Source organism: Sceloporus undulatus, chromosome 1 (assembly GCF_019175285.1).
Source record: "Sceloporus undulatus isolate JIND9_A2432 ecotype Alabama chromosome 1, SceUnd_v1.1, whole genome shotgun sequence".
Classification (NCBI taxonomy): domain Eukaryota; kingdom Metazoa; phylum Chordata; class Lepidosauria; order Squamata; family Phrynosomatidae; genus Sceloporus; species Sceloporus undulatus.
The window spans coordinates 264,048,220-264,062,514 of NC_056522.1; the positions used below are offsets into that span (position 1 = coordinate 264,048,220).

A 14,295-nucleotide genomic window follows, 5' to 3' on the forward strand; every position below is an offset into this window, starting at 1 on the left:
ATTTTTCTGCCATGCAGAGGTTAACATTCCAGTATAAATATTACAGTTATGGTCCAAACTCATTATTTTCTTTATTATATTTTTGCAACTACTAGGGATAATTCCAGGTTTAATCACTTTAAAGTGGCTAAATGAAGTTTTCTGTTTTAAGACCCAGTATCTGCTCCCAAGCTTGGAGGAACCACCATACCTGCATACATTTCCAGCAGTGAAGCCCTAGGATGATCCTCATGTGCCCCAGACTATTTCCTAATGTCGGTAAGAAAGCCAAAATAGCTCAGTGACTCAAGAATCCAGTCTCACACACTTGCCTATTCTCCCATTCACACTCAGTCTCCCACCTCTTAGTTGTGCATCTATCCAATAGAGCTCTGCTTTCTTCAAACTCTCCTGAGTCTGTATGACAGGCAAACCACTAACCCAGGAGAGAGAGAGAGAGAGAGAGAGAGAGAGTGTGTGTGTGTGTGTGTGTGTGTGTGTGTGTGTGTGTGTAAAGATCACTGTGATTACCCTTTGCCCCCTTATTACACAAAGGAAAGTACTTTATCCAAGAAACACAGTCTACTTTGTTACAGAGTGCCATTTGGAAATATCATTTGCTCTGTTGGCAAATAGTGAGAATCTTTTTTTGTTTTTTAACTTAACAAATCACTAAGTCCAAAGTCTCTTCTGTTCATTCAGTCAAACATCATGTTACTGACGAGTAAATCTAATGCCTGTTTGGCATGCTATGGTTTAACATGCTGTCTCTCTGTTGTCAACTGCAATTACATTCTACTAACTTGTAATTACAAGGGAAGAGCAAGACTCATTGTCACATATCAGTCAGCACAGTACAAAATATGGAGGGAAACATTTTAATCATCCTGGGCCTGGGCACTTCCAGCTTTCAACTTTGTGTTAAGAGTTGATCAGGAGAAAAAAACAACAAAAAAGAGAGGTCAATGAAACCAAGAGGTTGCAAGACTGAATGTGTGTTGCAATCCTTTGCACAATTTACTTGGACGTATATTCAACAGAGCTTACTTGCTAGTACATACAGACATCAGATTCAATCAACAAATTTAATTGCTCTGTTTGTGTTCTAAGATCCTATGTGTACACAAAAGCAACAGGAACTTTCCCATTATAATATGTAATTAGTTACACATCTAGGCTAGGATTTAATGGTGTAGTTCTGCTGGATCCCATTTCTTCTGCCAAAATCAGCTAATCCCTTCTCCTCCCTCCTTGCATTCGAAAGGCTATTCGGAGGCCTAGGAGACAATTTGGGAGCACCAGCAGGTGAGATGACTGCAATAGGAAGGAAAGATGGAGAAAACCCTGATTCAGTTTCTGAAGGATATAAAAGCACACCATTGGATCTTAATTGCTACTGGGTACAAATATTTAGACCTGTTTGCAGATATTTTATGTCCACTTTCCATCTTTGCCGGTGAACCTTAACCAGGATTGTTGTTGTTGTGGGCCTTCAAGTGGTTTCCAACTTATGTCGACCCTAAAACTAACCGTTCACAGGGATTTCTTAGCAATATTTGTTCAGATGGGGTTTAAATTTGCCTGCCTCTTAGGCCAAGAGAGTGTGACTTGCCCAAGGTCACTAAGTGGGCTTCTAAAGCAAGAATTTGAACCCTGGTCTTCATAGTCACAGTCCAGCACTCAAACTACTACATTATGCTGGGTCCCATTAACCAGGACACAAACAATTTTTTCAGAACCAAGCTGGCCACATTGGGGATTTTGCAACTAACAATCAGACATATCATGAGGGTAACAAGTTGGAGAAGGCTGCCCTACTTCACGTGCATCCATCAAGGAGAAAAGGAGTAGCACTCCTAGAGAAAAACTGAATGGCTCTTCAAACCAAAGTATCAAACTTACAGGAATGAATCTTATGATAAACATCAAGAAACAGAATCTAGAACAAAGCTATCAGTATTTAAGCAGAAGCAGAAGGGAAGGAAGCTGTGGGAAGGAGTCTTTTAATACATTGTCTATGCCAGACAAATGCATGATATATAGATCTGGCAAAGGAAAAATACAGCCTTTACCCCCGCTCTCACACTCAAATACAGAAACACCTTCTGGAAATGAAGGAAAAAGAAATAGTCCCAGCTGTAAAATTCATTGAAAAAAGGCCTTGGCCAACAACATGCAATACCCTGCATGGAAAATTCATCATTTTAAACTTACCTCTAACACAAATGTGCCAATAAAAGAGGCTTTACCCAAGATGTACACAGACTAGACTGTTTCGCCAAAACAGACAACAGAGTTTAGTTGATGCCATGTCTCCCTCTGCTTCTAGCAGATACTGAGGCTCTACGGGAACAATTCCTCTGTAATTTGACAAATGATTTTCCAAAGCACCGTCTGACATTGCCAGTACCTACACCAAAATGTTGCAGCCACAGAGCAGACATTTTGAATGCATAAATAAAAGGTGGAGGTGAAAAGATCAAGATCCGAAGCTATCACATCTTGCATTATATGTGCAGATCCCAAAGCTTACACAGATTCCAATAAACATTGCCTAGGAAACAGTGGCAGGTTCAAATCAAAGGACTGCATCACTGACACTTTAACAACAACATATCAAATCAAAATTTAATTAACCAAGTACCTTTTGATTTAACATGGGTTTTATGTGTTCACTCAGACTCCTAAATGCTATGCAGCTGTTAAGGACTATGCTTAATTGCTAGATGGTTGTGTCACTTAGACAATATGGATATGGCATGGTATTTCATACTATGGTTCTAGCTTCCTCAGTGCCTTGAAGCTGGGTAGCTAGTGGCAAAAAGGTGATCTGTCTGTTCACTGGAACAGAAACATTCAGACTCAACCTTGCTATGGAGCAGAGGGAGCTGCCTTATATGGAGTGAGGCGACAGCCCAGTGTTGGCAGCTCTGACTGGCAGCAGTGGCTTTCCAGAGTTTCTGACAGGATCTTATCCTAGCCCATTCTGGAGACTCTGGTATTACCCAAGCACTAATCAGACACAATCCTACTTAGCTTGCAAAATCAGACAAGATTCTTGTGTTCAGGATACTATTGTAGTTCCAATTCAGGGTGAAACTAAGGATCAGTAGTTATCTCCTTTCTGTAGTAAGACCATATCTAAAAATCCAACAGTATCTTTTTACTACAGCTCAAGATGCCAACCTTAAGGATGGGTCCCCAATGTGACCCAGAGCACCCTTGTATTCACTGTGAAAGTTACTGAACCATCTTCAGGATGAAAGCAGCAGAGAACTTTCACAGCACTCAGCAGAAGCTGACACAGAAATACATGTGTCAAGATGCATAACGAGGACAGATGAGCACAACAGACTCCATGATCTGCAATTTGCTTGTAGTTGTTAAGAAAGATTTGGCAGCCCAGGAAGAGCATGAATGGTAATAAATGGAAGATGATACAGAGCTACTCTTTTTGATTAAGAGTATATGTAGATGTCAACCACTGATTTTACAACTCAATCCTCAAATCAAAACTGAGTTTTTGGGGTGGATGTGGAAAACTTTGGGTATTGTCCCTAAGCATCTGCTGACTGAGAGCCTAGCTCTCCAACCCATTTGAATTTGACAGTCCTGCACTAGAATTGTTCTTGTGTGCCCTCAAATGATTTCCAATATATGGAGACCCTAAGATGGATCTATCACAGGTGTTGTTGTTGTTTTTTGTAAGATTTGTTCAGAAGGGGGTTGTCTTTGCTTTCCTTTGAGGCTGAGAGAGTGTGACTTGCCCAAGGTCACCCAGTGTGTTTCCATGGCCGAATGGGGATCTGAACCCTGGTTTTCAGAATTGTAATCAAACCACTACATCATGCCTTACTGTAGCACGTGCTAAATGTGTGGTCCTTCAGATTTTGTTAAGACTGTAGCTCTCATCACTCTCAGTTGGTATGGCCAGTCATGAGAGATGACAGAGTCACAGTCCAACAACATCTGGAAGGGCATGATTCACATCTCTGACAGATTGGTGACGTTTACGCGATGGGAGCAAAGCAGAAGGTAAGGAGTGTGATAAACTCTATAGACAACTGAGGAAAAGAGCATGTGTGAAAGGTTTTATACTCATCAGTGGAGGACTGATTAAAATGATGCCCCATACATCATTCACATTCTGTCATCCAAATGTGATATGAGCCAGTTTAACCCATTCAGGAGTGTGTGGAGTTTTATGTAATCAAGTAATGACATGTGAACAGAATTATTGTCATGTATGGACCAAGTTCTACACTACAGTTTCATACTAGAAAACACATCTGTCACTGTCAGAAACAGAAAAGGACACTGTATATAAATGTTGTTCACATTCTTCTTGCCTTTATATCTCTTAGATATATTCAATTTGTTATTGTTGTGTGCCTTGAAGTAATTCCTGACACAATGATCCTCAGGCGATTTCTAGGGCTAAGAGCATGTGACTTGCCCAAGGTCAACCACTGGGTTCCCACAGCAAAGTAGGGAGTCAAACTCTGCTCTCCAGAGTCAGGCCAAAGCTCACATCATTACACCATAACAAATTACACTACCATTACATTCACTTAGATCTGGCTAAGCTGAACAAAATGCCATTCAATTGGATTTCTGTTTCATTTGCTTTTAGGAAAGACAGGGTTTTAAAAGGGAAATATTTAAAAATCCTATTGGACTGGGAGGTACATGCTTTCCTCATTTCAGATGCTGGGAATTTTTTTTGGAGGGCTACATAGATATAGATTTCAGAATTCGGAAGAAAGACATTATTTTGAAATGTCAAATATTAAGCTGTCTTCCCTTGTGTGCTCATCCTGCATATACTGTCTACAGGTTTTTTTTTTAATTTTATTTTCATTGGAGCCAAGTACGTACTAGGAAACAAAATGGTATTTTCAGATCCTAATTCTGCAGCAGCTTGTTTCAAATCTGTTTCTCAGGCTGCCTAGCAACCACTTTCTTCAGTGGCTGAATGCATTTCTCATGCATTCACAAGGGATCTCAAAAAGATTTTATTTTGTGGTCCTATTAGGCTCTTAACAAAGTAACAGAACAATTCTCACATATCCTTCTGTTCTAAATTACCAATCAGTGTGCCTATCTATTCCTTTTTGCCACTGAAACAAACAAAACCCTTCAAAGAGCCAGCATACTACAATTATTATGTTATTATCATGATAACTATTATCATGTACTTGAAGGTAAGGGGGGCAGGGAGATTTGGAAGTTTGGTTCCAGGACCCCCATGGATACTCAAGTTTCATTATATAGAATGGTATGGTAAAACCATACCATAGATAGGGTGAGAGTGTCAGACAAGGATGCATTTCCTCACTCTATCTGTTCAACCTTTATGCAGAACATATTATACAAAAAGCAGGATTGGACACAGAAGAAGGAGGAGTGAAAACAGAAGGAAAGAATATCAACAATCTCAGATATGCAGATGACACCATACCACTAGCCAAAAAACATCACAGACTTGGAACAACTACTAAGGAATATCAAGGAGGAAAGTGCAAAGACAGGCTTATTGTTGAACATAAGGAAAACAAAAATAATGACCACAGAAAATTTACATAGATGGAACCTAGACAATGAAGAAATAGAATCAGTAAAAGAATTTTAATACGTGGGATCAAATACTGATCAGAGTGGGGACTACAGTCAAGGAATCATAAGAAGACTAAGCATGGGAAGGGCAGCTATGAGAGAACTAGAAAATATCCTAAAATGTAAAAATTTACAACTGAGCACAAAAGTTAGAATCACACAAGCCATTGTATTCCCTATTACCATGTATGGATGTGAGAGCTGGACAGTTAAGAAAGTGGATAGGAAAAGAATCCATTCATTTGAGATGTGGTGCTGGAGAAGAGTGCTGAGGTTAGCATGGACAGGCAAGAAATCAAATGAGTCCTAGAGCAGATCCAACCAGAAATCCCTCTGGAAGCCAAGATGACTAGACTGAGGCTGTTGTACTTTGGCCACACCATGAGAAAGCATGACTCACTGGAAAAAAATAATAATGCTAGGAAAGGTGGAGGGAAATCGAAAGAGAGGAAGGCCACATGCTAGATGGATGGACTCTATTAAGGAAGTCATGGGTATGAATTTGCAGGACCTGAGCAGAGCAGTGGAGCATAGGGAGTATTTGGAGATAGAATCATACAATCATAGAGTTGGAAGGGCCATCCAGTCCAACCCCAACCTGCCATGCAGGAAATCTCAATCAAAGCATCTCCAACAGATGGCCATCCAGCCTCTGCTTAAAGACCTCCAAGGAAGGAGACTTCACCACTCTCTACGGAAGTGTGTTCCACGGTCGAACAGCCCTTACTGTCAGGAAGTTCCTCCTAATGTTAAGGCGGAATCTCTTTTCCTGTAGCTTGCATTCATTGTTCCAGGTCCTAGTCTCTGGAGCAGCAGAAAACAAGCTTGCTCCCTCCTCAATATGGCATCCTTTTAAGTGTTTAAACAAGGCTATCATATCACTTCTTAACCTTCTCTTCTCCAGGCTAAACATACCCAACTCCCTAAATCGTTTCTCATAGGGCATGGTTTCCAGACCCTTCACCATTTTGGTTGCCCTCCTTTGGACACGCTCCAGTTTCTCAACATTCTTTTAAAATTGTGCTGCCCAGAACTGGACACAATATTCCAGGTGGGGCCTGACCAGAGCAGAATAGAGTGACACTATTACTTCTCTTGATCTAGACACTATACTTCTATTGATGCAGCCTAAAATCGCATTGGCCTTGTTAGCTGCTGCCTCACACTGTTGACTCTTGTTCAACTTGTGATCCACCTGGACTTCCAGATCCCTTTCACATGTTGTCTCCTTAAGCCAGGTGTCCCCCATCCTATATCTGTGCATTTCATTTTTCCTCCCTAAGTGTAGTACCTTACTTTTCTCCGTGTTCAAATTCATTTTGTTAACTTTGGTCCAGCTTTCTAGTCTGTTCAGGTCATTTTGAATTTTGATCCTGTCCTCTGGAGTATTAGCTACTCCTCCTAATTTGGCATTATCTGCAAATTTGATGTCTCATCTACAGGGCTGCCCTGGGTCAAAATCGACTCGAGGGTGAATAACAACAACAATGGTAAAACAGTGTTCCTTACATAAAATGACAAAATCAAGGTTTGCTTTTTGGAATTTATATTTTTAAAAATATTTTCACTTTGTGGATGGTTGAATCTGTGGATAAAAAATCCATGGTTACAGAGGACCAATTGTACACAATTATAGCACTTTATTCAACATCAAAAACAAGGCTGGGAAACATATGGCCTTCCAGATGTTACTGGAGTGCAATTCAGACTTAGCCAGCATTGGGATTGAAGCAATAGCTGCAACCTACACTATCCCAGAATTTGAAGTTTAATAAGGCACTAGAGCTCTCTAGCAAAAAAAAAGTATGAATATCTTACAAATCTACAAATCCAAGGATTCCATAGGAGCAAGCCACAGCAGTTAAAGTGCTATCAATGTGCTATCAATGTGTGGCATGAAAGAGACACCTGACTCCTTATTCTTGGCCAATGTTTGCAAGAAGAATTTGGAACCATGGTGTCAGAGGATGCCAAGAGATTGCAAACACACACCATGCAGATGGCATTACAAAATCTTAGCACAATCTGGGGCAAAATTACACCTTTGAAAAAGAGTTAGAGGCTTGTTGAGTTAGTTGTTGGCTGGTAGCACTCATCTAGGCTTACTGAAACATTTTATTCATCTGAATGTGGGACTGTCCATTAGGCATGGTCCAACTTATTTGGGGAGTTTCAGCCCCCCCCCCAAAAAAAAAAGAAAGAGGGGGAAAGTGGTCAAAGGACATGAATTATTGACGATAACCTGGGATTGTGCTTCTGTTCCCATGAATTTTCAAGGGAAGTTTGGAAGAGCTGCAAAAATTCAAGTAGAGAACAGGACACATGCTATACAGTTTTACTAATGTTGATCTTTTGTTCTGTTTTACTTGGGGTTCTTTTTGCCTTCTCTTCAAAACTGGCAAGACCAAAGAGGTTTATTTAGGTGTTCCTTAGAGTTCAAGACTTTATAACTCCATTTGTAGCAAAAGAAATTTGTTCAAATTACAAGTTAAATTTGATCTGTAATTATGTTCTGAACCAACCCTAATATATCAAATATGGTAATTTTATGCTAAACAAAGCTATGCAAAATTAATTTTATGTTTCTAAAATAACAAAATGACTCTCAGTCTGTAAATGGGTGGGTGGGTTAATATTGCATTATTTCAATTGTTCTGAAGATATCGGGGTGGGGGGAGGCTCAAAAGAAAAAATAAGGGAAAAATATTTTTCCCCATGACTTTTAGATTTCCAAATATGCTAATCTCTATGTAGCATGTGGGTGTAAGGGATGCATTTGGGCTCCATTCCATGTAGAAAAAATGTTCTGGACCAGCACTGCTTTTAAAGGTATAATAACCTATTTTTAAAAAATCTAAGTAGAGCAATAGCTAGCTGTGCTGGACTACTCAAACAGGCATTTATACATTTGATTTTAGAAATACACAAGTATACCTTTGTGTGGGATATAGAGACCTTGAGAACCAAGACAGCACAGCCTGTGTAGAATACAACCTAAGATTTCTGAAACAACATTGAAAGCAACCTTAAGAAGAGAACTTGAAGGAAGAAAGAGGAAGGAAGGGAGAAGAGGATCAACATGTTCTACTTCATTACTTTGTGGGAATATGGTGAAGCCATGGGAGCATTCTGTAGGAGTGAAAGGTCCCATTCATTCCTCATCAGTAACAAAATTCAGAGCCTGCTCAAAACTGGCTGCTCCTCTTGAAAGAGAGATTCCAGAGCCCTACCTAGGAGAAAAATCCTTAGTTCTGGCAGGGAAACTCACATTACTTTACCAGCAACAGGTCCTAGCAGCCTCAAAGAATTGTTTATTGAGACTACATGTGCTTATCTGAATCACCCTGGGGGCTTTGAAGCAGAAGGGCAGGTCAGAACAAAGCAGCATGCCACCTTTGTTGATGCAACCAACCACTTCCCACTCCCCACCACTTAATGGGTTTAAGTTCTCTAAGGTGAAAACACAATTGCTAGAAGAAAGTCATCAGGAAAAGCAGCTAGACAAGAATAACCAGCTGAAAACAAAGCAACTTCCACAAAGCTTCCTTCCCATGTTCATATTCAGCTTGGTTCTTAATCTTGCCAAGATGGAAACACTGATTTTCCCATATGGAATGCTAACTAGATTGTGTGTCTGCCACTGTAGCTTGTTCCAACGGTATTCTCCACTGGCACACAGCTTTCCATACTCTCAGCTGAGTTTGTTTCTTGTACTGTCATGTAGACAAGCATCCAGACAGAGAAGTAGCGGAGACTCAACCAACCAACCTGCAGACAGCATTTCTGATTCTGCTGTGATTCACAGTACCAGGGCGGGTGTGATCTGAGCATCAGAGGGCCATCTCCAACTCCTATGGGCCCTCAGTAGGTGGCACCATTATGCGCAACAACAACTAGGAGTTTTGGGTGAATTCTGTTCCAAAGGTGGTGGAACTTTTGGTGGGAGAGCTTCCAAAACAGTACCGTATTTATGCACCAAAAGGGCCTCTTGGAGTCCATTTTCAGACACTAAACACAAGAAAATATGGGACACGTCTTGGGCCAAGAACTAATCTGAAGTAGCAAAAGATATCCCTAGATCATCTGTCCCTTCCAAACCCCCCCCCCCCCATCTGCTCCCTTTTATTTAGAGGAAGACATAGCTACATGATCTGACACATAACAGAAATGAACTTAAAACTCCCAGTTAGAAGGGACCCCAAAGGAATATCTAGTCCAAACCCACCACCACCAGTCAGAAATCCACAGTTCACGCATTGCTGAGAGCTGGCCAACCAACTCATGCTTCAAATGCTCCGATGAAAAAGAATCTAACACATTATGTGAGAACTGTGTTCCACTGTCAAACAGCAATTCCTTTTCAGCAGCAAATTCATTCACAACTTGCTGTTTTCAATGTCCATGAGCGATGTAATTCCCTTTAAGATGGTATCTGCCTGTTGTTTTAAATTACGATTATGAATGTTTGTGTGTACCATTTTTAAGAAGGGCCAGTGTGGCATAGTGGTTTGAGAGTTGGACTACGATTCTGGAGACCAGGGTTTGATTCCCAGTTCAGCCATGAAATCCACAGGTGCCTTGGGCAAATCACACACTCTCTGCCTTAGGGGAAGGCGAGGGTAAACCTCCTCTGAACAAATCTTGCCAAAAAAAAAAAAAACCATGACAGGTCTGCCTTTGCACCATAAGTCAGAAATGACTTGAAGGCACACAAGAGCAACAACAAAAATTTAAATTGACAATTACTCATAATTAATTTAGTCAACTGTAAGCATTTCCTTTCCTGGTGCTATTGTTGGCTGACCTGAGTACTTTGAGGAATGAAAGACTTGAAAAGAGGGCAAACATAACTGGTGAAGTCCAAAAACCCCTCTTTCTTCCATGCTTTCCCTTTTGTGGATGGTTCCTTTTAGGACAACAGCCATTCTCCAGATGTAAAATGACATCCTTCATGGCTTCTCAGCACAGTGACAGAAACTTTAAAATGTTCTTCTCAAACCTTCATAGCTATCCCACCTCTCTTTATACAGCAGAAAGATCCCTGTGAAAGAGGCTTGCAATTAACCTCATAGTTGTTCACAGCACTTTGGCAGTGTCTGTCATTTTAATTTTTGACAAGACTCTCAGTGCTGAAGCTTGTTTTTTTCCAGCATTTTTCCTTTGCCCTTTTCCGCTATTGACCCACGAGGGACAGCAACATAGCAGAAATGTACTGTATCTTTAAAAAAGTGCCATCAAGTCATTTCTCACTTATGGTGACCCTAAAGTGAACCTATCACAAGGTTTTCTTAAGTTTGTTCAGAGGGGGGTTATCTCTGCCTTCCTCTTAAAGCTGAAAGTGTGTGATTTGCCCAAGGTCACGCAGTGGGTTTCTGTGGCCCAGTGTAGATTTGACCCCAGGCTTACTAGAGTTAGAGTCTAACACTCAAATCACTACACCATGCTAATTCTCAGAAATTTGTCTCTCTCCCCAACTCTGAATCAGACCTCAAGTTCACAAAAATAGTGCCCCTGTCTTCAGTGCCTGATAAATCTTTATTCCTAAACTCTCCTAAGAGCAGTTGAAACAACACTGGCATACTAAATATCATCAGCTCCTGCCAAGAACATTTTGTACAACCAAGAAACCACAATAATTATCATCAGTGGTAATAAATACCCAGATACAGGAGAGATTGCTCCCAGGACCAAAGTGCCACGGAGAATAGGTGAAACACTGTATGATTAGAGTTTAATTACTTCTAGTTGGATTATTTCTTATAACCACAAAACAATTACTGCTAACAGTGAATGGATCAAGTTACCCTGGTGTGACTATTTATAACTGAGATAGACAGAATTCAGGCTGACAGGCTCTACTTTGCTTTTGTTCTGTTTCTTTGGAACTGTAGAATCCACCCACCAGACCCAAATAAAAAACAGTGCCTCAGATGCTACAAATACACTGAGAACTGATGATCAAGGGTGCCTCTGTGCCTCTGTCTCTGGCATCACAGCTCCTTTCTCTTAATCCTTTCATTTCAGTGGCCTGATTTGGGATGGAGGAACCTTCTCAGTGATAGCCCTTAGGCTCTGAAACCTCCTTACTAGCGAGGCTAGAATGCCCCCTTCCTTGCTATCCTTCCCTCTGCAGGATAGCATATTATTATTATTATTATTATTATTATTATTATTATTATTATTATTACTGTGATGATGATGATGATTTCAAAAGGCTTTTAAGAACTGAAGATTTTAAAAGAAAAAGCAGTTAAGAGCATATTGTAGTGCTTTAATTGCCCTGCTTTTTAACATTTAACATGGGCTTTACCTTGTTCTTAGTATTATTCTTAATTTTATTTTATTTTAATGTTGAACTTTTTTAATTTTGTAACTATGTTATATTTATTTTAATTTGTAAACAGTCTTTACTCCAGGTTTTGAGGGAAAGGTAGGATAGAAATAAAAGTAGTAATAATAGTAGTTGGGGTGAATGAAACTGTCTTGTTTGTAGACACTATAAAAACCAACTCAGATTGCCCTTGGCATTCTGCTGTAAATCAATCAGAGCTCTATCAACAGTTCCTGGTCTACCTACTGCCCATGCATACACCCATGCATACGAGGGATAAGAATTATGAAGCCCTTCAAATATAATTTAATTGTTTATTTAAAGTATTTCTGTTATCACCACCCAACTCACAAGGGCTCCTGAGGAGATGAACAAATAAAAACCAATTAAAACAATACAAAGATAAAAACATTTTAAAGAGATGGGGCCAACCTAACATCCTGGAGCATGGAGTTCCACAGTGGAGTCACTGATACAGAGAAACCCCTGAGATGCTGGGACATGCAAGAGGACCTCCTCTGAAGATTTCACATTTCTAATAGGCTCATATGGGAGGAGGTGGTCTTTCAGATCTCCTGGTCTCAAGTCATATAGGGATTTGTAGATCAACATCAGAACTTTGAATTGAGCTTTGAAGCAAACTGGAAGTTAGTGCAGTTCTTGCAAGACCCATGTTTCATGGTCTCTAAAATGCACACCTGACACTAGTCTGGCTGCTGCATTTTTTACTAGCTGCAGCTTCCAAACACTTTTCAAGGGCAGCCCCACATAGAGTCCATTGTTACCGGACTGCAGCTCCCAGCAGCTTTAGCCAGCATTACCAAGGCTGTTGAGCTATGAGAGTTGCAGACCAAGATGTGAGGGCCACATGATTCCCACCCCTGGTTTACATATGAATAGAGAGGAAGCATCAGTGAAATGCTTAGCACAGAAGTAATTCTGAGACTAGACTACTCTGCTGATTAACAGACTCATATACTGTATATGGGAATATCATTCTGCCTGCTGGAGAGTTCTGTGAAATATAAAAGTTTACACATTCTTAACACCAGTCAGCTATTGTCAATATATGGCTATCATTTCTCCCATTTAGAACTTCTTATCCTCTCAAACCAACCTGAAAACTGATGAGTACATCAATAGGCCTTAAAAAATTAATCTATATGCTTTCCAGGCTTTTAGTGTTTTCTGACTATAACAAGAACTGATGCAAGGCATTTACAAGTATATTTAACCTGCAGCCTATCAACAACTATATCACAAGAAAGAACGAACAAGGTTAGGTACCCTATCACTGTCTATGCTTGTTGAAGACTTGTCATTTGGGCAAAACTAAACAAATACATGGCCAGGAATTTCAAAAGGGTATTACAGTGGTATTATATCTTCCCCAGTTAAATCCCTGCCCTTTGTCAAATGAAACTTTAGATTGAAGAGTAATAAAATTAGACTAGAAATAACTCCATAGCTTTGAAAACAATAACTACACCTCTCATTGTCATTATGGATATACAGTACAATAAGAAACACAACTAAAAATAATTCAGCCAATGGCAAGTGCTTTTTTATTATCTTCAGGTGGTAAATTAGCCAATTCCAACCCCATGCCTTCCAGATACATTGGCCAAAGGGAGGAAAACCCACCATGCACAGACAGATATGTTAGACTATAAGACCCCTTACTATGTTTTGAAAAATCAAAAAACAAAGATTAGCACTGATACACATAGCACTTTAAGTAAGCAAAGAGGTAGGCTACTGCCCAAAGGGTTTACAATCTCAGATTTCTGAAAACATCAAACGGAAGGGATGAAAATGGGAAAACAGGACATCAAGTTACACAGTTTCTGCACTTTACTGCAACAAATCCTAATATTGTCACGAATAGTATAATGTATATACTATAATGTATATCTGATTGTGTATATACTGCCAACAGCAACAAATTATGCATATCATACAGTCTGCCAACAATAAATATTTGTTAATAGGACAAGGCCTCCAACATTCACAGCACACTACAAAAAATGTTTCCTTCAGCAACCACAATTGGCTTTTCATACACAATGCTAAATTATGGTTTAGAGTTATATAAACAAGCCTATACAAATCTTAAGCTTTCACACTCCAACTTGTTTCTTCCTTTGTGAGATTATGAGACAATAGGAAGCATTCATTTCCACTTTTTAAAAAAAAAAAACAACAACAACAATGTTCCCTATTAAATCCCAGTCTAAAAACATAAAACTTGTGAATTTCAACTAGCCAGGTTCTAGTGGTGGCTTATAGCCTGGTTTGTTCACCAAACCTTAGTTTAAACCAGCCTTCTTCAATGTGTTGACTTGGCCTATATTCCCTCCAAATGGCTT

At 39.8% G+C, this 14,295-nt stretch overlaps 1 protein-coding gene across 4 annotated transcripts in view; it reads right to left on the reverse strand.

Annotated features, from left to right (window-relative positions):
* SLC25A22 (solute carrier family 25 member 22) overlaps nt 1-14,295 on the reverse strand; it is a 723,963-nt gene that overhangs the window by 59,526 nt on the left and 650,142 nt on the right. Inside the window, exon 1 of one of the 4 annotated variants that reach the window (XM_042466249.1) lies at nt 342-427. The exons of 2 other annotated variants lie outside the window; for them this stretch is intronic. The gene's annotated coding sequence lies outside the window, so the exon portion shown is untranslated. One more of the 4 variants, XM_042466267.1, reaches the window with a different exon arrangement.